The sequence below is a fragment of the Rhopilema esculentum genome, chromosome 7 (genome assembly GCF_057945365.1).
Source record: "Rhopilema esculentum isolate cy_ngs chromosome 7, ASM5794536v1, whole genome shotgun sequence".
Taxonomy (NCBI): Eukaryota; Metazoa; Cnidaria; class Scyphozoa; order Rhizostomeae; family Rhizostomatidae; genus Rhopilema; species Rhopilema esculentum.
The window spans coordinates 14,238,067-14,240,704 of record NC_142821.1 but is presented as its reverse complement, the minus strand read 5'-3'; positions in this window follow the sequence as shown (position 1 = coordinate 14,240,704).

The following is a 2,638-nucleotide window of genomic DNA, read 5'->3' as shown; positions in this document are numbered from 1 at the left end:
TTTGATCCTATTTTCTTTGTTTTTGTGCAATTGTTTGCGTGCATTTAGCACGTACTGTTTACGGACAAATGGTATTGTGCGTTCACGTACAGTAGGGAGCATCCTATAACATTGAGGTCCTATCCTTGCCTGAAAAGTCAGACTCTGTATCATCGAGACACCAAAGAAAACAGTTTGAAATTTTGGTAAAAAGTCTTTTCATTCTTGCTTTGACACACCGTAATGAGGTAGCACCAAGCACGTCCTAAGGTAGCACCCACCATTGTAAGGTAGCACCAACCGTGGTAAGGTAGCACCCACCATTGTAAGGTAGCACCCACCGTGGTAAGATAGCACCAAACGTGGTAAGGTAGCACCCACCGTGGTAAGGTAGCACCCACCGTGGTAAGGTAGCACCCACCGACGTAAGGTAGCACCCACCGTGGTAAGGTAGCACCCACCGACGTAAGGTAGCACCCACCGTGGTAAGGTAGCACCCACCGTGGTAAGGTAGCACCCACCGTGGTAAGGTAGCATCCACAATGGTAAGGTAGCACCCACCGTGGTAAGGTAGCACCCACCGTGGTAAGGTAGCACCCACCGTGGTAAGGTAGCACCCACCGACGTAAGGTAGCACCCACCGTAGTAAGGTAGCACCCACCGACGTAAGATAGCACCCACCGTAGTAAGGTAGCACCCACCGTGGTAAGGTAGCACCCACCGTGGTAAGGTAGCACCCACCGTGGTAAGGTAGCACCCACCGTGGTAAGGTAGCACCCACCGTGGTAAGGTAGCACCCACCGACGTAAGGTAGCACCCACCGTGGTAAGGTAGCACCCACCGACGTAAGGTAGCACCCACCGTGGTAAGGTAGCACCTACCGACGTAAGGTAGCATCCACCGTGGTAAGGTAGCATCCACAATGGTAAGGTAACTCCAACCGTCTTTTTTGTTTCTTAGCAAAAACATTGTTATAAAGATTTGCAAGCAGAATATAATTAGAAAGAATAAGTTAAGGCGCCAACTTTATCTACAGAGTTTTCGAAAACCTAATCGATTGGTTTTACTGGCATTTTTATGGAACTACTTTTGATAATTGTTGTTTTACAGTCTAGGTCTAGTTTTCGAACAGTTTAAGAGCCTCCAGTTCTTCACTCTTCTTACAAAAACATATCCAGAATGTTTACTGGCTAGGCCAAAATTTGTGAATTAATCTTTATATTTAGATTTTACTTTGAAAATTAAAATGTTTTGCTAGAAATAAAAAGTGTCCTTCTCCTCTTAAATTTTTCAGTTGAACAATATCAATGAACATTTTTTATTGCTTAGTTAGCATAAGAGCAGTGAACAGGATTTTTAAAAAGCTTTGCGATGTTTTTCCTAACCAGAACCTGTTCCCTTGGGCTATTTTTGGTATTTCTAACTGTTTTTTCAGTTTTTTATTCAAAATTTTTATTTTTATTTGCTGTGGGATGACCGTGGATATAGGATGAACTTAGTCTTTCAAAGGTGCTCGTGTTGGAAGCTGCTCCGATTCTCCGTACACTTATATCTGGACCACGAGCTACTTTAAGTGTTTTTAATGAGCAATTATTCAGTAGATTATTTCATGCTGAAAATATGCGAGAGAGGCTCGGGGCTGTCGTTACGAGGTTGTGGAGGTGTGACACCCCCACCCAAAAATTTCATTAAAAAACGAGACATTTGTGCCATTTAGGGGTGCTTCGAGGGTAAATATTCGATGGCTCATATCGGGGCACCCATTCCTCTTGTGCACAACAGCTAGCGACGGACGTTTGTGCACAACAGAAGCTGAAAATTAGGCTACATACTTCTGTGGTGTACAAAGTTACTCTCTCTAGCATTAGAATATCTTCAAATGAAGATGCATTTTATGCATTTACTTTAATGCATTTAAATCTTTTGCAGTTAAGTTATGTACTTTTTACAAAGAAGTTATGTGCTTCTTAGTATTTTTCTATAAGAACGTTTTTTGTGTTGTTCTTTCGGTTGAATCACAAATTACATTTGTGCTACGTTTGAAACTTTTTCATCTATATCAGGTAGGAAACAGAGCTTCAGTACAGTTGTTCACAGAAATCCAATATTTGGTCAGGTAAACAAACAAGTCTTGAGGCCTAAGTAATACGAATATTGCCTTAGTTAAACATGCGAAAATTGTAAACGCTCTTTTCTCAGAATTGCCACTTTATAGAACCTTAGTCATAACGCCCTTGAATAAATGTCCTTAATGATCCACCCATTTACTGTCAATTGTTATATCAAATCAATCAACTGGGGCTGTTTTTTGTCTTAATGTCTGATCTTTTTGAATTGATGCTATTTCTTTTCTGTTACTTTTTTGTTCTATTTTAATTATATACCATTAACACGACCAATTAACATTTAATTGAACAAAAAATTCAGCAGCTTAAAATCTGCATCAAATTTGGACATTGAATTTTTAAATTTGAAATCAATTCAAAATTAATCAAATTTTTTGTAGGTTAGATATATTACGTAGGCCCTTTCAAGCAACTCGTGTCGCCTCAAATATCGAAACAGTTTATCCCAAACTCAACTTAACAAGCGCCTACGTCTACGGCTAGCAAATAATGCAAACTTCAACAAGCTTAAGGTTATTGCGTATAACAAAATG